Raw genomic sequence first — 22934 nt, forward strand, 5'->3', positions numbered from 1 at the left:
ATGTACAAAAAGTACGCAGAACCGTATTTGAACGACACACAAACTGGAGACGAAGGCTATCTCAAATACACAAGACGATCACCAAAAAAAGGTAGCTTCACAGGAAAAGTACGAATACGAGCCAGCAGCAAACTGGAAATAGATAATCAATGGATAGTACCATATAGCACACTACTTTCCAAAATGCTCCAAGCACAAATAAAAGTAAAATAGTGCAATTCAATGACATTTATCAAATATGTCTGTAGGCATGTGAACAAAGGCAATCATGTCAATATTTCATATAACCAAAGACAGGAACAACAAAAGAGAAACGACGATATCCTCATGTACCAAACGGAGCTAATCAACAGCAACGAAACAGCGTGGCGGATTTTCGTTTTTCCCATACACGAACGAGAACCAAGTGTGCAACATCTAGCAGTACGTTTGGAGAATGGACAGGAAGTTAACTTCACAAAAGACATCGCCAGAAAAATTGCAAGCAGACCACCTCAGAACACAACATTAACAGCTTTTTACCAAATGTGACAAACAGATTCATTTGCGAAAACATTACTATACGTCGACGTCCGTACCTACCATAAGCGGAACACAAGAAAAATCTTTCAACGACGAAAGAAAGAAACTCTAGCAGATCATCCAGGAATCATAGAAACTGGCGAATTACGTCGAGTGTACATCGTACATCCGAACGACGTTGAATGTTTAATCTCCGGATGCGCCTACACGAAATACGGGCACCATCAAATTTCACAAATCTCAAAACTGTTGATGGTTACCTATTCCAGACGTACAGAGAAGCATGCCAACGCTTAGACTGCTGGAAAACTACAACCACTGGGAATTAACACTACAGGAAGCCTCCCTCACAGCCTCAGCTAAACAAATGAGAGACCTGTTCGCAATAATTCTAATAAGATATAACCCAACGAATCCAAAGCAACTGTGGGGTCCCTTCACAGAGAGTATGAGCGATGACACACTGCACAAAATCCGACAAGCTCATCCTAAACTGACCATCGCTCGAATGGTTCAAATGGAATTTAAGACCTTAGGTCATGAGTCTCCTAGAACTTATAACTACATAAACCTAACTAACCTAAGGACATCACACACATCCATGCCCGAGGCAGGATTCGAACCTGCGACCGTAGCGGTCGCGCGGTTCCAAACTGAAGCGCCTATAACCCACTCGGCCACAACGGCCGGCAACTGACCATCGAATTCAACGACATCATCTTCAATGAAACACTCATTCGCCCAGAAGATTAATGTTTAGCAGTAAACAACCAGATCTTAATACAACTTGGACGCAAGCTCCATGAAAAGACGCTATCAGTGTGCTAAATATCGAAATTACAAAGGCAAAAAGGTACAACATCAACGAACTACTTCAATACATTGCTCACAACAAATCACTCCTCAATGAAAATCAAATGGAAATTTACAATATTATCATGGATCGTATAGGCAACAGCACTGGCGAAATTATTTACTTGGACGCACCATGCGTTACCGGGCAAACGTTTCTAACAAATCTATTGCTGGCCGAAATACATATTGAATTACACATCACAATTGCACTCACATCATCCGGATTTGCAGATACACTTATGTACAGAGGCCGGACTGCCCATTCCGCCTTGCGACTATCGTTGAATATAGCTGAAAAACAATTCCCGGTGTGTGTGAGTACCGGGCGTGAGTCGTGCGTCGGTAGCTCAGATGGTAGAGCACTTGCCCGCGAAAGGCAAAGGTCCCGAGTTCGAGTCTCGGTCGGGCACACAGTTTTAATCTGTCAGGAAGTTTCAATTCCCGGTGTGTTAAATCTCAGGAGCATCTGGTCGGATTGCACTTCTAAAGTCAAACATTGTTCACGACTATACCAATCTAGACTGGCTATTTGAAATCCCAGTTTTGGCAACTACAAAGAAATATTGTTGACGATATCAAGTTTAATACTCAAAAGAAAATTCCCAGCGAAGAAAAAATGTACAAACCGATCGACAAGATGGTAAACGTTGAAGAAAAGGTGAACGTTCCTACAGAATTTCTAAACTCTTTCAAGGACCAGGAATAGCATTACAATGCCTTCGACTTAAAATTGGATTTCCTACCATACTACTCAGAAATCTCAACTCACCGAAACTACGTAATGGAACAAGGGTGATCGTCAAACAGCTATCGAATAAAATTAGCGAAGCCGAACTTATGACTGGAAAGTAGAAGGATCACACGCTATTTATCCCCAGAATACCACTGATCTCTATTGAACTGCCATTCAAATTTAAGACTTCAATTTCCAATAAAATTAACCAAGGGTTTGACAATTAACAAAGCTCCAGGACAAACTTCAAGAGATTGCGTCATCAACCTCAGAGACACCTTCTTTTCTGACGGTCAACTATACGTATCTTAATCTCCAATAAGAAATTCAATAAATTTGTACCTATATACCACGGACAGAAAATGAAAAGCATTGTTTATAAACAAGTATCGTACGTGAATGAGATTTTCACTCTGCAGCGGAGTGTGCGCTGATATGAAACTTCCTGGCAGATTAAAACTGTGTGCCCGACCGAGACTCGAACTCGGGTCCCGAGTTCGAGTCTCGGTCGGGCACACAGTTTTAATCTGCCAGGATGTTTCAAGTATCGTACGTAGTTAGAATATGTGTTCAATAAATTTATTTTGTCTCTTAAACAAATATTCTAAATATTTAGAATATGTTTTCAATAACTTTTTTGCCTCGTATACTTCAAGTATTATCCTTTTATTCCCAAAATCAAACAATCTCATATCTACTGACTGAGCGAAGCTGGGTACCCCAGCCATTATTTTCAATGAAGTGTATGGTATTGCTGGCTAGGGACCTCGAGGGTTGCTCAGTCGTTTGATAGGAAAGAGTCCACTTCTTCCTCTCACAACAACGCCTTTCCACGTTGTGCATATTAGTTTGGTCTCAATTGCAACACTGAGTGTAACGCGACAGTGATGCAAGTGTATACAGTTTGTACTGGGTGATAATGAGAGGAGAATCCAGTGCCGCCACACACCCGCTACGCAAGATGCAGTAAGAGGACCGATGGGCGAAACGTCCCCCTCCGACGGACAGATCACTGTCTACGAGTCGCATGTCTTCCCTTCTTCACATACAACGGAAAAGATTCGAACTGGATATTTCCGAACCCGCGTCATCGCACAGGCATCTATTAACCACCGCAGCTATTTTTTCTGATTTTTTCTTCTTTTTCTTCACCAAGCTGTTAGTTTAATTTGTGAGTTTCCTCAAGGAATTTTTCCATGCACCCAGTCGATATTGAAGGAAATGGACTCACGCTTTCTTTTATAAGAACATTTTGGAAATACACTCCTGGAAATTGAAATAAGAACACCGTGAATTCATTGTCCCAGGAAGGGGAAACTTTATTGACACATTCCTGGGGTCAGATACATCACATGATCACACTGACAGAACCACAGGCACATAGACACAGGCAACAGAGCATGCACAGTGTCGGCACTAGTACAGTGTATATCCACCTTTCGCAGCAATGCAGGCTGCTATTCTCCCATGGAGACGATCGTAGAGATGCTGGATGTAGTCCTGTGGAACGGCTTGCCATGCCATTTCCACCTGGCGCCTCAGTTGGACCAGCGTTCGTGCTGGACGTGCAGACCGCGTGAGACGACGCTTCATCCAGTCCCAAACATGCTCAATGGGGGACAGATCCGGAGATCTTGCTGGCCAGGGTAGTTGACTTACACCTTCTAGAGCACGTTGGGTGGCACGGGATACATGCGGACGTGCATTGTCCTGTTGGAACAGCAAGTTCCCTTGCCGGTCTAGGAATGGTAGAACGATGGGTTCGATGACGGTTTGGATGTACCGTGCACTATTCAGTGTCTCCTCGACGATCACCAGTGGTGTACGGCCAGTGTAGGAGATCGCTCCCCACATCATGATGCCGGGTGTTGGCCCTGTGTGCCTCGGTCGTATGCAGTCCTGATTGTGGCGCTCACCTGAACGGCGCCAAACACGCATACGACCATCATTGGCACCAAGGCAGAAGCGACTCTCATCGCTGAAGACGACACGTCTCCATTCGTCCCTCCATTCACGCCTGTCGCGACACCACTGGAGGCGGGCTGCACGATGTTGGGGCGTGAGCGGAAGACGGCCTAACGGTGTGCGGGACCGTAGCCCAGCTTCATGGAGACGGTTGCGAATGGTCCTCGCCGAGACCCCAGGAGCAACAGTGTCCCTAAATTGCTGGGAAGTGGCGGTGCGGTCCCCTACGGCACTGCGTAGGATCCTACGGTCTTGGCGTGCATCCGTGCGTCGCTGCGGTCCGGTCCCAGGTCGACGGGCACGTGCACCTTCCGCCGACCACTGGCGACAACATCGATGTGCTGTGGAGACCTCACGCCCCACGTGTTGAGCAATTCGGCGGTACGTCCACCCGGCCTCCCGAATGCCCACTATACGCCCTCGCCCAAAGTCCGTCAACTGCACATACGGTTCACGTACACGCTGTCGCGGCATGCTACCAGTGTTAAAGACTGCGATGGAGCTCCGTATGCCACGGCAAACTGGCTGACACTGACGGCGGCGGTGCACAAATGCTGCGCAGCTAGCGCCATTCGACGGCCAACACCGCGGTTCCTGGTGTGTCCGCTGTGCCGTGCGTGTCATCATTGCTTGTACAGCCCTCTCGCAGTGTCCGGAGCAAGTATGGTGGGTCTGACACACCGGTGTCAATGTGTTCTTTTTTCCATTTCCAGGAGTGTATGAAATAGGTAGTTTCTTTTTCTTTCATATCGATGGTTAATTCACTTAATCTAATCAGTGAAATAAAAGTAGGATTCTTGATCTTGCCTCTTCGTCCAGTATCTCCCTTTTAGTTTTGGACCAAGGAAGAATTGTCTCCCTAAGGTAAGAAACGTTTCGTGACTGCAGAGTTGGGTGATACTTTTTACGTATAAGTGGGAGAATATCGGCTTGGGACGAGGAAAGAGAGAGGAAAAACTAACTGAGTTCGGTAAAAATTTTCAGATAGTAATAGCGAATACGCTGTTCAAGAAACACGAGAGGAAGAGGTACATTTGGAAAAGGCCGGGTGATACGGAAAGATTCCAGTAAGATTACATCACAATCAAACAAGGATTTCGAAATCAGATGCTGAATTGTATTGTGTACCCAGGAGCAGATGTAGACTCAGGTCATAATGTGGTAGTGATGAAGAGTAGGCTGACATTTAAGACATTAGTCAGCAAGAAACAAGACGCAAAGAAATGGAATACGAAAGTACTAACGAATGACGAGATACGCTTGAAGTTCGCTAACGCTATAGATACAGCATTTGTAAGTAGATTCTGGAAAGTAAAACATGTTTTAGTAGTAACTTTTGTGGTATACCTACAATGAGATAGCCTTTTTCGTAGCACAACAATACGTTACAGCACAGTACTTTCTTCATCATGGCAATAAGCGTAATAACTAAGATATCTGTACACAAAGCATTTCGCTCTTGTTTATGATGAGGTGAGTACATTGACTTCAGCAGAACTTAGCTTACAGAGGACGATAACTACGAGACTTCTACAGAATTATCTTACAGCAAGACGCACATTTAGCGCTACAAGACACGCATTTGAGTGATTAATTTTGTACTTAAAACGTTTATTTTTAAAGATTTTTGAATCACAAAGATACAAAGAAAGTTTTCGGTGATACATTTCATTCGATTACTGTAATTTGTAACACCTGACGGTATAATTACATTAATACTCAGGGGGGTACACGCCTACTTTGTGTACCATGTGTTTGGCAAGCACAAGGAGCCCTAGCAAATATGGTATTTGCTTATACAACTTTACACATCGGTACCATATTTCTCTAACACATAAATTAGACAGCTATCTGATCATTTAACTGAGAGAGACAAACATTTATTTTACTACATCAGTGACGGATGTTTACGTAATTACACAGTTAGATAACTTCACACTTGTGAAATTGTATTTTGTCTGTACTTTGCGAACTGTTCATATATATATATATATATATATATATATATATATATATATATATATATATATATATATATATATATTTGGAACCATTGTGATGCTGTGACAGCTTTGAATGTCACATTTGGTATGGGGTCATGATTTTTAAAGTACGTTTGAGGTAGATGACACTACTGAAATGTGCAGAGAATTTTTTTTTAGGTTTTCAAATTATTGCAGAAAGCTTCGACGTTTTTGAGATTTGGCTGAGGTGTTATGATGTTAGTATTACGACGACGATGTGTATTATGCTTTTGAGGTATGTTTATGATCAATGAGATGATGTTATATGAGGATTCTGATTACGCTATGTGTTTATTATGATGATATATTGAAGACGTGCTGATGAATATGTTTACGGCATGTGTAATAAGGTAAGGAATAAGGAGTAGTGGTTAGGGACTCTGATTTATCAAAAGGATGTTGGAAACCAAGAATCGTACTTTAAGAGTTATGAAATGTGTGTACATATGTGAATGTTAGTTACCACAATGCTGACAAAACTTTTGGACACTGTTATATATGAGATTTGGTTTCTACACACTTCTAATATAAATTTCTAACCTTTAAATTTTTTTATTGTATATTAGAATGTCACTGTAGTGGAAACTGCTGCCGTAAATATTTCAGTAAAGAAGGTAGATGACCATGATGTAATGTGCTGTGGAGGCCCATCTGAGAGATAGTCACCTAAAAAAAAGCCATTAGTGTGTGCCTTTCAGAGGCACAGGTGGAGAAAAGAAAAAGAGGCCATTATCCTCGCTATTGACATTTCTTTGTAGAAAGCATCGCAAATACGACATGCCCAAACTTGAAAACATATGATTACTCTGTGGAGCTCTTAATTTATGATATTTACTAAATTGCCTAATGAAGTGATGAGAAACCTTTTTACATCTATTGTCTTTCTAATTGAGAGATCTTTTACTGCCTTTGGAGATGCCATTTGCCAAGCGAATGACGTTTCACACATTGCTTTGTATATATTTGCTCTTTTCGTTCAATATCCAGTTTCTAGCTGCACTGCAGTATTGGTTAAAATAAAATTTAATAGATGTACTAATATAGATATTTTACGCTTACAGATCCAGTAAATAATAATTTTATGATCTACTTCCAAAATAATGGGGGAGCACAAAAAGACTTTTCCACCTCACAGGAATTGCATACATAATTTTTGTCAGTGACTTGGTAACTTGTCTGCTAGAGTAAGTTATAGAGATGCATCACTCTAGTGTTAAGATGTGACGTAGGTATTAGCCATGGCCATCTTTAGCGTAACATTTTTTCTGCTTGAGCTGTGTCATGTTTAGATATACGTTATTGCATTTGCTGCTGCTGTTTCCCAGGCAAAGCTCAATTGAATTTTACATTGTATTAAGCCATTTTTACTACTGATTTATTTTTCTTGTTGCTGCACATTGGCTCATATTAGTTGCAATGTTGCATTTGCTCTGCTAATTTAGACATACTGCTGCTTGCTTTGCCAATTTGTATTTTTTTGTCATTGCTGTTTGTGTTAATTTGTTATGTGTTTGCTGCATTGCCTCGTCCCTTACTTTATGCATCTGAGCTCAGTAGATTTAAGTTAGCTTAAGAGGGGTAGACTATATAAGAGAATGAGATGCAATGAATTAGAAGAAATGCATTGAAAAGTTTTACGAAAAAAGTACAGAAAGCAGGTATAGATAGCACTTTTTGAAATAATGAAGAATGAAGGAAGATCTCCAAGAAGTAAAGAAAGTTTTGTTTGCAAGATACTGCAGTAAAACAAACCCTGTCGTTTCCTTTTCTGTTATTCCGCTATGTGTTTGTGTACTCTTGTATATCTGTGTTTTTCCTGTCTTTATGTGTTTAGCTGATATGAGTTAGGTTGTAGAATTTTTCTAATAATATATTCTTTGTAAAGATATTTAGACATTATTTGTTCTGTTCTGTTTTAATGCTCATGTGTGAAGTTGATGTTTCAAAAGCAATTCTGATCTTTTATGTATTTACTTATATCATAATTCCTGTAACACTGATGTATATGTTTATTTCTATTCTTTTGTAAAGCCTGTGTTACTACAAATGTTATCTGTACTGTTATGTTCTTTAATGATGTATTTTGTACCTTTGTAATTGTATTCTTATGTTGTAAATTTATAATTCTATAGACACCAGTTCTTCAAATTAAGTATCATTTCACTGCAAACGTTTCTGTTGGTCATAATATATGCACAGTATGTGAGAAGTTGGGACTGTTAGTGCTTGCACATGTGTTAATAACTCAGCAAGGGACTCGTTAACAGCATTGCTGGTTCTAAGGACAATACCAAAAACTTGGTGAGTGCACAAGTGGTGGTTATGGACTTGCTATATTATCCGCAAGACTCTTCAATGGTGATTGTGCACACGCCCAGTCACAGCAGGTGGCTGTTGCCCTCTCTACAAGGACTAAGGTGGGTCTGCATCTTTGATGGCCCACCAATACCATTATTTCTACAAGGATTAGAGTGGGTCCACACCTTTGCTCACTCACCAGTACCATTATTTCTACAAGGACTACAGTGGGTCTACACCTTTGCTGACTCACCAGTACCACTATTTCTACAAGAACTGCAGTGGGTCTGCTCCTCTGGTGGCCCACCAATACCATAATCTCTACTACGACTACAGTGTGTCTGCTCTGTGATGACCTACCTACCAGTATTCTTCAAAACTACTGACTCTGCTGTGGGTTTGCTCTGTTGTGGCCCATTACCTGTCTGCATGTCAAGAGTCAGCACTGTCTTTCCGTTGGAAGGACAACACTACTTCTTCAAGCCTGCATGGAAATCCACTACTTCCATGCACATTTTCTTTTACTGCTCAGACTTTGAGAAAAACACTGTAATTTTACTGTGATGAACGATCAGGACTGTCTTTATGGACTGTGAGAAAATTTTAGCTTTTGACCGACATTGTATCAATAAGTGTGTGCATTTTATTTCTTTGTTATTGTAATTGTGAAAAAATGTTATCAAATATGTATTGGCCAGTGCCCAAAACAATTTGTAAAATTTTTTGTGGGGAGCATGGGGGCTATGTAAGTAGGCTGTTTAGGTTCTCATATTGGTAAGGCCACCGCCACCTAGTGCTCTGTATGAAAATCACTGGCTGTGCTGTGTACAGTCTGTGACTGGTTGGCATTGTTGTAATATTCGCTATTGTTGTGTTGGGCAGTTGGCTGTTAACAGCACGTAGCGTTGCGCAGTTTGAGGTGAGCCGCCAGCAGTGGTGGATGTGGGGAGTGAGATGGCAGAGTTTTGAGAGCGGATGATTTGGACAGAGACGGTAAATTTGTAATATTGGCTATCATGGACTGATATAGATATTATGACTTTTGAATACTAGTAAGGTAAATACATTGTTTGTTCTCCATCAAAATCTTTCATTTGCTAACTATGCCTATCAGTAGTTAATGCCTTCAGTAGTTTGAATCTTTTATTTAGCTGGCAGTATTGGCGCTCGCTGTATTGCAGTACTTAGAGTAACGAAGATTTTTTGTGAGGTAAGTGATTTGTGAAAGGTATAGGTTAATGGCAGTTAGGGCCATTCATTTGTAGGGATTATTAAAAGTCAGATTGCGTTGCGCTAAAAATATTGTGTGTCAGTTTAGTGTTGATCAGAATAGGTAAAGAGCGAAATGTCTGAGTACGTTCAGTTCTGCTCAGCTGTCTGAAAATCAAATAATGTAAGAGGTTTATCAGAACAGTAATTCATCAATTTTTCTAAGGAGACGTTACACAAAAAGGAATTGCTCAGTACGCAGTACAGCCGAAGAGGAATGGACATCTCTAAAATGGGCAGTCATGGAAGTTGGAAAGAAAATGATAGCTACAAAAAAAGGTGACTCCGAAGGAACCTTGGGTTGTTGATGTTGTGGTCTTCAGTCATGAGACTGGTTTGATGCAGCTCTCCATGCTACTCTATCCTGTGCAAGCTTCTTCATCTCCCAGTACCTACTGCAACCTACATCCTTCTGAATCTGCTTGGTGTATTCATCTCGTGGTCTCCCTCTACGACTTTTACCCTCCATGCTGCCCTCTAATGCTAAATTTGTGATCCCTTGATGCCTCATAACATGCCCTACCAACCAAACCCTTCTTCTTATCAAATTGTGCCACAAACTGCCCTTCTCCCCTATTCTATTCAACACCACCTCGTTAGTTGCGTGCCTCCTCATTAGTTACGTGATCCACCCATCTAATCTTCAGCATTCTTCTCTAGCACCAAATTTCGAAAGCTTCTATTCTCCTCTTGTCCAAACTATTTATCATCCATGTTTCACTTCCACACATGGCTACACTCCATACAAATACTTTCAGAAACGACTTCCTGTCGCTTAAATCCATACTCGATGTTAACAAATTTCTCTTCTTCAGAAACGCTTTCTTGCCATTGCCAGTCCACATTTTATTTCCTGTCTACTTCGACCACCATCAGTTATTTTGCTCCCCAGATAGCAAAACCCATCTACTACTTTAAGTGTCTCATTTCCTAATCTACTTCCCTCAGCATCACCCGACTTATTTCAACTACATTCCATGATCTTTGTTTTGCTTTTGTTGATGTTCATCTTATATCCTGCTTTCAAGACACTGTCCATTCCGTTAAAATGCTCTTCCAAGTCCTTTGCTGTCTCTGACAGAATTACAATATCATCAGCGAACCTCAAAAGTTTTGTTTCATCTCCATGGATTTTAATACCTACTCCGAATTTTTCTTTCGTTTCCTTTACTGCTTGCTCAATATACAGATTGAATAGCATTTGGGAGAGGCTACAACCCTGTCTCACCCCCTTCCCAACCACTGCTTCTCTTTCATGCCCCTCGACTCTTATAACTGCCTTCTGGTTTCTGTACAAAGTTAAATAGCCTTTCGCTCCCTGTATTTTACCCCTGCCACCTTTAGAATTTGTAAGAGGGTATTCCAGTCAACACTGTCCAAAGCTTTCTCTAAGTCTACAAATGCTAGAGACGTGAGTTTGCCTTTCCTTAATCTTTCTTCTAAGATAAGGCGTAAGGTCAGTATTGCCTCACGTGTTCCAACATTTCTACGGAATCCAAACTAATCTTCCCTGAGGTAGGCTTATACCAGGTATTCCATTCGTCTGTAAAGAATTCGCGTTAGTATTTTGCAGCTGTGACTTATGAAATTGATAGTTCAGTAATTTTCACGTCTGTCAACACCTGCTTTCTTTGGGATTGGAATTATTACATTCTTCTTGAAGTCTGAGGGTATTTCGCCTGTCTCATACATCTTGCTCACCACATGGTAGAGTTTTGCCATGACTGGCTCTACCAATGCTGTCAGTAGTTCTAATGGAATTTTGTCTACTTCTGGGGCCTTGATTCGACTCAGGTCCTTCAGTGCTCTGTCAAACTCTTCACGCAGTATCGTATCTACCATTTCATCTTCATTTGCATCTTCCATTTGCATAATATTGTCCTCAAGTACATCGCCCTTGTATAAACCCTCTAAATACTCCTTCCACCTTTCTGCTTTCCCTTCTTTGCTTAGAACTGGGTTTCCATCTGAGCTCTTGGCATTCATACAAGTGCTTCTCTTTTCTCCAAAGGTCTCTTTAATTTTCCTGTAGGCAGTATCTACCTACTCCTAGTGAGATAAACCTCTACATCCTTACATTTGTCCACTAGCCATAATTACTTAGCAGTTTTGCACTTCCTGTCGATCTCATTTTTGAGACGTTTGCACTCCTTTTTGTGTGCTTCATTTACTGCATTTTTATACTTTCTCCTTTCATCAATTAAACTCAATATTTATTCCGTTACCCAAGGATTTCTACCAGCCCTCGTCTTTTCACGTACTTGATCGTCTGCTGCCCTCACTACTTCATCCCTCAAAGCTATCCATTCTTCTTCTACTGTATTTCTTTCCCCCATTCCTGCCAATTGTTCCTTATGCTCTCCCTGAAACTCTGTACAGTCTCTGGTTCTTTCAGTTTATCCAGGTCCCATCTCCTTAAATTCTCACCTTTTTGCAGTTTTTTCAGTTTTAATCCACAGTTTATAACCAGTAGATTGTGGTCAGAGTCCACATCTGCCCCTAGAAATGTCTTACAATTTAAAATCTGGTTCCTAAATCTCTGTCTTACCATTATATAATCTATCTGACACCTTTCAGTATCTCCAGGGTTCTTCCATGTATACAACCTTCTTTCATGATTCTTGAACCAAGTGTTAGCTACGATTAATTTATGTTCTTTGCAAAATTCTACCAGTCGGCTTCCTCTTTCATTTCTTACCCCCCTTCCGTATTCCCCTACTATGTTTCCTCCTCTCCCTTTTTTACTCTCGAATTCTGGTCACCCATGACTATTAAATTTTCGTCTCCCTTCACTACCTGAATAATTTCTTTTATCTCATCATACATTTCATCAATTTCTTCATCATCTGCTGAGCTAGTTGGCATAGAAACTTTTACTACTGTAGTAGGCGTGGGCTTCGTGTCTATCTTGGCCACAATAATTCATTCACTATGCTGTTTGTAGTAGCTTACCGGCACTCCTATATTTTTATTCATTATTAAACCCACTCCTGGATTACCCATATTTGATTTTGTATTTATGACCCTGTATTCACCTGACCAAAATCCTTGTTCCTCCTGCCACCGAACTTCACTAATTCCCACTATATCTAAATTTAAGCTATCCATTTAACGTTTTAAATTTTCTAATCTATCTGCCCGATTAAGGGATCTGACATTCCACGCTCCGATCTATAGAACGCCAGTTTTCTTTCTCCTGATAATGACGTCCTCCTGAGTAGTCCCCACCCGGAGATCCGAATGGGGGACTATTTTACCTCCGGTATATTTTATCCAAGAGGACGCCATCATCATTTAATCATACAGTAAAGCTGCATGCCCTCGGGAAATACTACGGCTGTAGTTTCCCCTTGCTTTCAGCCGTTCGCAGTACCAGCACAGCAAGGCTGGTTTGGTTAGTGTTACAAGGCCAGATCAGTCAATCATCCAGACTGTTGCCCCTGCAACTACTGAAAAGGCTGCTGCCCCTCTTCAGGAACCACACGTTTGTCTGGACTCTTAGCAGATACCCCCCCCCCCCCCCAATTGTGGTTGCACCTACGGTACGGCCATCTGTATCGCTGAGGCACGCAAGCCTCCTCACCAACAGCAAGTTCCATGGTTCGTGGGGTGGAGGGGGGGGGGGAGGGAACCTTAGGTAACAGAAGAAATATTTCAGTTGTTCGATTAAAGGTGAAAAAACAAAAACGTTCTGGGAAATTTAGGAATACAGAAATACAAGTCGCTGAGGAATGAAATGAACAGCGGTGCAGGGAAGCTAAGACGGAATGGCTACATGAAAGATGTGAAGAAATCTAAAAAGATACGACAGTCGGAAGGACTGACTCAGCATATAGGTAACTCAAAATAACCTGCGGTCAAATTAAAATCAAGGGTGGTATTATTAAGAGTGCAATGGGTATTCCACTGTTAAATACAAATGAGAAAGCGAATAGATGGAAGTGTGCATTGAAGGCTTCTATGAGGGGAAGATCTGTCTGACGTGATAGAAGAAGAAACAGAAATCGATTTACACGAGATAGGTGATCCAGTATTAGAATCAGAATTTAAGAGAGCTTAGGAGGACTTAAGATCAAATAAAGTAAAAGGAGTAAATACTATTCAATCAGAATTTTTGGTATCATTGGGGGAATTAGAAACAAATCGACTATTAACATTCGCGTGTAGAATTTACGAGTCTGGCTACGTGCCTCCTGACTTTCGGTAAAATATCGTTAACACAGTTATGAAGACTGCAAGAGCTGACAAGTACGAAAATTATAGCACAGTCAGCTTAACAGCTCCCGAAACCATGTTGCCGACAAGAATAATATACAGAAGAATGGAAAAGAAAATTGAGGATCTGATAGATGACGATCGGTTTGGCTTCAGGAAATTTAAAGGCAACAGATAGGCAATTCTGACGTTGTGCTTGATACTAGAAACAAGGTTTAAGGAAAATCAAGACACGTTCATAGAATTTGTCGACCTGGAAAAAGCGTTCAATAATGTAAAATGGAGCAAGATGTTCGAAATTCTGAGAAAGATAGGGGTAAGCAGTAGGGAGTGAAGGGTAATACACAACACGTACATGTGTGAAGAGTGAATAGTAAGAGTGGACGACGAAGAGCAAAGTGCTCGGGTTAAAAAGGGTGCGAGACAAGGATGTAGTCTTTAGCTCCTACTGTTCAATCTGTACATCGAAGAAGGAATGATGGAAGTAAAAGGACGGTTCAGAGTGGAATTAAAATTCAAGATGGAAGGATATCAATGATTGGATTCGCTGATGACATTTTTGTCCTGAGTGATGGTGAAGAACAATTACATGATATGCTGAATGGAATCAATATTATAATGAGTACAGAATATGGACTGAGAGTAAAACGAAGAAAAATGAAAGTAATGAGTAATAGCAGAAATGAGAACATCGAGAAACTTAAGATCAGGATTGGTGGTCACGAAGTAAATGAAGTTAAAGAATTCTACTACCTAGGCAGCTAAATAACCAATGACGGACGGAACGAGGAGGACATCAAAAGCAGATTAGCACTGGAGAAAAGAGCATTCCTAGCCAAGAGAAGTCTGCTAGTATCAAACATAGGCCTTAATTTGAGGAATTAATTTTGGAGAATTTATGTTTGAGTGTAGCATTGTGTGTTAGTGGAACATGAACAGTGGGAAAACCAGAACACAAGAGAATCGAAGCATCTGAGATGTGGTGCTAAAGACGAATGTTGAAAATTAGGTGGACTGGTAGGGTAAGGAATGAGGAGGTTCTGTACAGAATCGGAGAGGAAAGGAAGTTATGGAAAACACTGAAAAGGAGAGGGGACAGGATAATAGGACATCTGTTAAGACATGAGCTCCATGGTACTAGAGGGAACTGTAGATGCCAAAAATTGCAGAGAAAGACAAAGACTGACATACATCCAGCAAATAGTTGAGGACGTAGGTTGCAAGTGCTACTGTGAGATCAAGAGATTGGCACAAGAGAGGAATTCGTGGCAGGCCTCACATCAAACCAGTAAGAAGACGAACAAAAAAAAGAGTGAAAGATTAAGAGGGAGAGATGAGTGAGTGACAGGGGGAATGGGGCGTGGCGGGAGGGGGGGGGGCAACAGGGTGATGCCACTGTAACTTTCCGACGCTTGCCTCATCAGAAGAATGAGGTTCAGGCCTAAGAATTAATGTCATCCAATGTAAGCCTCTTTCATATCCGTCTCCAATAGGTTAATTAACCATGACTTAATCGATACTTCTCGAAAGCAGAATGTACTCTGTAGCGATCTGCGGTGCAAAATCTCATGAGTGTAGTGCGACGGACTATTAATACGGTGACAAATGTAAAATACCTGAATAATCTGTGGAATTTAAGCATCTAAGTGCGAACTCGATAACAAAGATATGTATTAAGCTACCGCAAAGAGGTAATTATTCCATGTTGCACACTGGAAGAGAGATGTTCTATGTCGGATTGAGAGGAGATAGTTGGAAGCTGCCATTAAGGCAGTAATTTATGTTTTATGGTATTGAAGAAAATAAATACATATAAAAGCACAAAAGCAGTATCAGGTGTTTAGAGTTCATAACCCTTAATCATTTCAAAAGAAATATTCAGTGATTATAAAGACAAGTCGTTCGGAAGTGTTGTGTGGTTTGATGGTGCCAACCTGCAGTTTTACACGGTTTGGGATTTGTCGAGAATATTTCTCGGAAGACCTAAATGAATTCACGAAATGAAGTTGGACGACACATTCCATACACATGACACAACATAGCACTTGGCTGTACCGATCGATTTCCGTAGAGCGATAAATTATCTTTAGCGATTTCAGGTCCTGACAAAACTCTACCATCTGGTGAGCAAGATGTGTGAGACAGGCGAAATTCCCTCAGACTTCAAGAAGAACATAATAATTCCAATCCCAAAGAAAGCAGGTGTTGACAGATGTGAAAATTACCGAACTATCAATTTCATAAGTCACAGCTGCAAAATACTAACGCGAATTCTTTACAGACGAATGGAAAAACTGGTAGAAGCCGACCTCGGGGAAGATCAGTTTGGATTCCGTAGAAATGTTGGAACACGTGTGGCAATACTGACCCTACAACATATCTTAGAAGAAAGATTAAGGAAAGGCAAACCTACGTTTCTAGCATTTGTAGACTTAAAGAAACCTTTTGACAGTGTTGACTGGAACACACTCTTTCAAATTTTAAAGGTTTCAGGGGTAAAATACAGGCAGCGAAAGGCTATTTACAATTTGTACAGAAACCAGATGGCAGTTATAAGAGTCGGGGGACGTGAAAGGGAAGCAGTGGTTGGGGAGGGAGTGAGACAGGGTTGTAGCCTCTCCCCGATGCTATTCAATATGTATATTGAGCAAGCAATAAAGGAAACGAAAGAAAAGTTCGGAGAAGGTATTAAAATCCACGGAGAAGAAATAAACATTTTGAGGTTCACCAATGACATTGTGATTCCGTCAGAGACAGCAAAGGACCTGGAAGAGCAGTCGAATGGAATGGACAGTGTCTTGAAAGGAGGATATAAGATGAACATCAACAAAAGCAAAACGAGGATAATGGAATGTAGAAGAATTAAGTTGGGTGATACTACAGGAATTAGATTAGGAAATGTGACAAAGTAGTAAAGGAGTATTGCTATTTGGAGAGCAAAATAACTGATGATGGTCGAAGTAGAGAGGGTATAAAATGTAAACTGGCAATGGTAAGGAAAGCGTTTCTAAAGAAGAGAAATCTGTTAACATCGAGTATAGATTTAAGTGTCAGGAAGTCGTTTCTGAAAGTATTTGTATGGAGTGTAGCCATGTATGCAATTGAAACATAGACGATAAATAGTTTACACAAGAAGAGAATAGAAGCTTACGAAAAGTGGTGCTACATCAGAATGCTGAAGATTAGATGCATAGATCACATAACTAATGAGGGGTATAGAATAGAATTGGGGAGAAGAGGAGTTTGTGGCACAACTTGACTGGAAGAAGGGATCGGTTGGTAGGACATGTTGTGAGGCATCAAGGCATCACCAATTTAGCACTGGATTGCAGTATGGAGGGTAAAAATCGTAGAGGGAGATCAAGAGATGAATACACTAAGCAGATTCAGAAGTATATAGGCTGCAGCAGGTACTGGGAGATGATGTGGCTTGCACAGGATAGGGTAGCATGGAGAGCTGCATCAAACCAGTTTCTGGACTGAAGACCACAACAAAAACAACAACAACAACAAGGACAGAGCTTCGGAATTACCAAACAAGTTTGATAAAGGTCATTCAAATAGTTGAGCTATCTGATCAAATAAAAAGTAAGTTGAGCGAGCCACAGCACTTTAAAGATGAACAGAGGACACAATTGTCTGTCATCTTAAGCAAGTTTATAAAGGTTTTCGAAGTACAGCCTGGTATAATTAAAGGTTTTGTGTGTCATTTAAAGGTAAAGCCACACAAAACATACTGCCATAGTTTTTATCCCGTTCCATGGAAACAAAGAAATGCAGTCGATCAGGAAATACAGAGAATGCTAGGAAGAGAAAAGTAAATTTTGACAAGAATGTTCTACGTAAAGCCGGCTGGGGTGCCCGAGCGATTATAGGCACTTCAGTCTGGAACCGGGCGACCGCTAAGGTCGTAGGTTCGGATCCTGCCTTGGGCATGGATGTGTGGGACGTCGTTAGGTTAGTTAGGTTTAAGTAGTTCTAAGTTCTAGGGGACTGATGGCCTCAGAAGTTAAGTACCATAGTGCTCAGTGCCATTTGAACCATTTTTGTTCTACATATACAATCTTATGGAGTTCGAGATAAGGAATTGCTACACACACATCGCGTGCGTCTTTGTTAAATAAAACAAATAAAAAATGACAACTAATGTATCAGAGGCCATATTAAGTCATGAGAATACTAAATCCAGGAGAGTATCTGTTAGGTCATCCTGAGAGCAGGAATGCAAACGGTTATACACACACCATGAGTTGAAAAGGTTCCATTCATGAAAATGTTGGACTATGAGAAAAGGAGATAACGTTGTAAATAGTAGTATAACTATATTTTCTTAATTTCAGATACAATGATGATGGATTGAGGGAGAGATTCATGAAAACTGAGTTACCATGTTGTATATAATAAGATATATACGTGTGTGTTTTCTTTCAGCACGTTATTATGTAGTTTTAGGAAAATGAATTATGATGTTGACAATTTCAGCAAAGATTTAAATATAAGGGAAATCTGTTTGAACTTTCGTTACATTATTAGTTTTAGGAGAATGAGAATATTCATCCTAAAGACATGGAAAGGTAGCTATTCGAAGTAAGGACACAGTGATTTGCTGACTTAAGATTCCAGTGATTAAGGTCATTCCACTTGGTGGAGTATTTGAAGTATGGGAGATATATTATTCTTAAAATGATTTGGAAGGTTAATGCCGGACGAGATTGGGACAGGATTTTGTGATCGTTGTGTGGTCTTTGACGGTAAAATGTAATTATTTGCAGTATGTGGAAGGATGGAAGGAAGAGTGACTGGGCTGAATTTGTATAGATTCAGGGGTAGTAGAAAATTTATAAAGACATTCTGAGAAATGGTGAAAACTAATTTTAAGATTGAATGAAGAGTCAAATTGTGTGAGATCCTGTGAACAGCAATGAACTTCCAGTGAAGTGTTGTGTGTTTTCAGGTATCTGTGAAATTATGAACATGTGCCAGGGCAGTGTCATAAGTTAGACTCGTGAGTTACCTAGGTGCTCACAAGCAGAGATATACTCATGTGCGTCATGTTTGAACTATTTTTGTGAGTAATCAAAGAAACAGGAAAGTCTTAAGTGCGAATAATCACAGCAATTTACCAAAGACAATTAAGGAAGATATGGTACTCTGACAGTGATGGACAATTTTGCAAAAGATGAAAGAATAGAGGATTGTAACGAGAGAAGTGTTAAAAGTATATGTTACTTCTCCCGAATCACGAAATTCAGACCAGGAACGTGAGATTGACAAATATTTTGTACTAATCCGTTCTCTCACAGCCCTTTTCCATCAGTGATTATGACTACTGATACGGGTTATAATTAGGTTTCGTGTTCAAACCATCCGTATATATGGCGCTATGAGGGTCTGATCCAGCTGGAATACTACATGAGGATCAACCCTGTTCCTGTCCATCCATACCATCTCACCCACGATAACAAGAGGTCACCCTACATCTCAAATCACACCTGCAACTTCCACCAGACGGCGTGCAGACGCCGCTACCAAGATATACTGACAATTACCCGACTCCACCAATGCAAGAACAACCATTGATTAAGACAATTTTCAGATTGTTTGTTCAAACCTTTAATCCAATTTTGTAAAGTACTGGGTGCAAACATAAGGTTAAATGAGCCTTGTTCCGGGTTTTTCGTGGTTTTCCTTACGTACCCTCGCCCCAATGGGAAGGCTTTGACGCGACCAAAACATTCACAACATTCCCTAGCATATTACTGGGTGAAATGTACTGGCGGCTAACAACAATTTTTGACATTAGCCGTTTGAGTAACTGTTAACGGCTAATGTAAAAAATTTAACCTTATGACAAGCAGAGAGTGATTATGAAAGTTACACAGTTAATAAGCGGCAAATGTTGTTGTCAGCCGCCAGTACATTTCACCCAGTAATATGCTAGGGAAAGGTAGACTCATGTTGTGAATGTTTTGGTCGCGTACTGTCTTATACAGAAAATCGTTTCGTGATGCAAAAACCCTTAAATAAAGTGCTTTACGACGATAAATGTAAAATACCTGAGCGAGAGATAAATAATCTGTGGAACTCGATAACAAAGGCAAAGAGGTAATTATTTTGTGTTGGACACTGTTAGAGAGATGTTCTATGTCGGATTGAGAGGAGATAGTTGGAAGCTGCCATTAAGGCAGTAATCTGTGTTTTATGGTATTGAAGAAAATAAATACACAAAAAGCACAAAAGGTGTATCAGGTGCGTAGAGTTCATAACCCGTAATCATTTCAAAACAAATATTCAGTGATTATAAAGACAAGTCGTTCGGAAGTGTTATGTGGTTTGATGGTGCGAACCTGCAGTGTGGTTTGGGATTCGCCGAGAATATTTCTCCGAGGACCTAAATAATTTCACGAAATAAAGTTGGACGACACATTCCATACACATGACACAACATAGCACTTGGCTGTACCGACCGATTTCCGTAGAGCGATAAATTATCTTTAGCGATTTCAGGTGGAGAAGCTCCAACAAGGAGACTCAACGAGATCTGTTGCTGCCAAACGCATATGGTATTACCGTATTCTTTAACTTATGGAGAACAGTAAACAATACAGACTTCAGAACCATCGCAAACATAATTAAAAGGACTCAAATAAAAGGAGCAAACAGTGAAAAGGAATCGCTAAACCAAACCATAAATAAAAATCAATTGATAACAATACGCAATAACATTAACAACACGCTCATTACATAATAGAGAAAATAAAAATAAGAACTTTATAACTCATATGAGGTTATTCCTTGGTTCAAGTAACTCGGCTATCACTGTTTGATATATGTTGACGCTGTTAATTTAATAACTGCTATATACTGTGCACTGTTGCCTCTATTTGAGAAAGGCAGCCAAAATTGAGTATTTCAGTGAGTCATTAAAACAGCCAGGCGGATAGAGCAACACCGCTTATGAAACGCCGAGATTATATGCTGTATTCGCTCATTCTCGTAGCACAATAGGTACTTAACTTGGTGGACACTGTATTAACGAAATATACATTAGTCTTTACCATTGCACACGTGACATCTTCAGAAGCTTTTGAAGATTGCTGCATTACAGCGTCTCTTTAACAACATGGCATAGCCACCAGGAAGTCCTCTGATCTTAGCATATTTAAAAGATCTGATTAATTATAAAAAATCTTGCATTGATCTCTTCTCATTGCCCAAATTGCTTGTTACATATGAATCCTCACGATCTGTATGCAGGTGAATTTCATAGCGTTTCTAACTATCGCAGTCGCTACAGGTCGTCTCTTACTAGATGCTCAAACGAATACGACTTTTGCGTTCAGGGTTTAGTGTTTGTGTGCTTAAGTTAACTATCATCTTCAAGTAACTAATAACTGAGCCAAAGTTGTTTTAAACTGTTTATCCGACAAGTCAATGTAAATACCTACCTGACAGTTGCTACTATGTGTCGCCAACAGTTAACCTTCGCAAGTGAAAAGGAAAATAGACTCCTGACTATCAGAGGTAAATGTGTGATCGTGATAATAATTAATTAGTACTATAAAATGGTAAGTAACCTTTGGAATGCATAGCTTAGGAGGTGTTAGTGTAATGGATATATTCTTATAGGAAATCGTCCGCGCCATTCACATTTGTATGAAGATTGTATAACCCGTAACAACGTTGCATATTACTTAAGTACAAAAACACTAAACTCTGAAAGCAAAACTCACATTTGTACCAGCTTTTTGTTAACAGCCGTCTTGTAGCGAGTGCTGGCTGCGCTGCTGCATGTACCATCAGCCTCCTACATGATTAATAACCTGGAAATGCTGGAATTCACGTAATGCATAAGAATATTCGTAGTGCTGGAGAATGTGTAAAGTAACTGTGAGGGTCGCACAGTTACACAGTGCAAGGGATGAAGGTATGCGTAGCAGACCGTCTTGAAGCGCGTACACACTAGGCAAACGAAGACCAACGAACGACGGACTGTGGATTCGGCCGCACGCTGGTCGCCAATGAATTCAGCGTTCGGCCTCTCATGCACAGCAAACGAAGGGCTTGGTGCGAAGGGACTCTGGCACATGGAAACGCAGTTGACTTTCATAATTTGGCGAAGTTGTTATAATTAAGGAGTGGCATTTCAATTACAATTTCAGTAGCCGATATTATGGGGAAAGAAGAAAATTTAGTTGTCGTGGCTTGCTCAGCATTTATTTTACTGCAAACAAACCGATAATCAGAAAAAGAAGAAACGAGGCTGGTGGACGGCTTCCCTTTCAAAACGTAGGGGGCAGTGTGGTGGGATATAACTAACGTCTACCTTAAAACTGGATCGTAATATGGTCTATTTCATAATTTTTTCCGAATGAAAGCTACAGCCTCCCTCATGAACCATGGACCTTGACGTTGGTGGGAACGCATGCGTGTCTCAGCGATACAGATAGCCATACCGTAGGTGCTACCGAAATGGAGGGTTATGTGTTGAGAGGTCAGACAAACGTGTGGTTCCTGAAGAGGGGCAGCAGCCTTTTCAGTAACTGCAGGGGCAACAGTCTCGATGATTGACTGATCTGGCCTAGTAACACTAACCAAAACGGCCTTGCTGTGCTGGTACTGCGAACGGCTGAAAGCAAGGGGAAACTACAGCCCTAAAATCTCCCGAGGGCATGCAGCCTTATGGTATGGTTAAATCATGATCGTGTCTTCTTGGGTAAAATATTCCGGAGGTAAAATAGTGAACCATTCGGATCTCCGAGCGGGGAGTGCTCAAGAGGACGTCGTTATCAGGAGAAAGAAAACTGGCATCCTACCGATCGGTATGTCAGATCCCTTAATCGGGCAGGTAGGTTAGAAAATTTAAAAAGGGAAATGGGTAGGTTAAAGCTAGACATAGTGGGAATTAGCGAAGATCGGTGGCAGGAGGAACAAGACTTCTAATCAGGTGAATACAGGGTTATAAATACAAATTCAAATAGATGTAAGTAGGTTTAATAATTAATAAAACAATAGGAGCTCGGATAGGGTAAAACGTATTACGAACAGCTTAG

Source organism: Schistocerca serialis, chromosome 2 (assembly GCF_023864345.2).
Source record: "Schistocerca serialis cubense isolate TAMUIC-IGC-003099 chromosome 2, iqSchSeri2.2, whole genome shotgun sequence".
NCBI lineage: Eukaryota > Metazoa > Arthropoda > Insecta > Orthoptera > Acrididae > Schistocerca > Schistocerca serialis.